Below are 1,397 nucleotides of genomic sequence, written 5' to 3' on the forward strand. Positions count from 1 at the left end.
TTACTTAAATAGCTTTGTGTTTTTGTGGTACTCCACTTTTAATGCCTCAAAAAGAAAAGCACTACTCCGCCGGAGTCATTGAAAAAAATACATTGAATCATTTTGCACTTCTCTGCCAGAGTCTTTTTTAAAAAAACAGCACTTCTTCGATGGAGCTTCATGATATATATATATATTGCTCTAGACCTCCAGCAGAGCTATTAAAAAGAAGGAATTTCATTTTTATATTGAAGTCACAAAAGAAATTTCCATTGCTCCACCTAAGCATTTCAAATTTCTTTTATGCTACCAGCAGATACTCTCCTCATTGATTGAAACACTTTGGTTATCATTTTCATTAGTTCCCTTTAATATACATTGCTCTGCCGGAGTTGTCAAAAAAAATATTGCATTGCTCCGCCGGCGTTGTCAAAAAAATATTGCACTGCTCCGCCAGCATTGTCAAAAAAATATTGCATTGCTCTGCCGGAGTTGTTTAAAAAAATATTGCATTGCTCCGCCGGAGTTGTTAAAAAAAATATTGCATTGCTCCGCCGGAGTTGTTAAAAAAAATATTGCATTGCTCCGCCGGCGTTGTCAAAAAATATTGCATTACTCCGCCGGAGTTGTTAAAAAAATATTGCATTGCTCCGGCGGGGCCTTCTTTTACAAATATTGCATTGCTCCACCAGAGTCATTATAAAATATTGCATTGCTCTGCTGGGGTTGTCTTTAAGAAAGATTGTGTTACTCCACCCAGGCCTTAAATACCTTTGCAGATTGAATGTGTGGAGCCTCTTCTGACAGATCAATCCAGTATTTGTCATTTATGCAGAGGCAATGTGTGGTGTTTAGTCCAGTGGAGTGTCTTACAGAAATTTCATGTCACTGGTGGAGTGGTCCGGCGGAGTATCATAAAAAAATTACATCACCAGTGCAGTACTTTACCCTCCCCCATGAGTTCCGGCGGACTCCTATAGAATGTCGGAATTCCATCCGGAGTCCGCCGGAATGGTAGGAATCTCAAATTCCAGTGGATTCCGCCGGATTCTGAATGGAATTCCAATGGATTCCACCAGATTCTGAATGGAATTCCAATGGATTCCGCTGGATTCTGAATGGAGTTCCAATGGATTCCACCGGAATCTGAATGGAATTCCAGAAGACTGATTGGTGCTGATCAGAACTGAGGTAGAGGTCAGGTGACTTGAGCTGTATTTTTTGAAGTCAGAAATTCAAACCTCCCTATAAAATTCACAAGTGATTTAGATCAAATAATGATGTATTTCAATTACAATACAAAATATATTTAACTACATACAGTGTATACTAGAGAGGGAGGGGATGGGCAAGGAAGGGGCAGCAAATGAGGAGGGAAGGGGGAAAGGAAAAGGGAAAAGGAAGGGGGGGGAAGGGAA

Source organism: Laccaria bicolor, genomic scaffold (genome assembly GCF_000143565.1).
Source record: "Laccaria bicolor S238N-H82 LACBIscaffold_21 genomic scaffold, whole genome shotgun sequence".
NCBI classification, from domain to species: Eukaryota; Fungi; Basidiomycota; class Agaricomycetes; order Agaricales; family Hydnangiaceae; genus Laccaria; species Laccaria bicolor.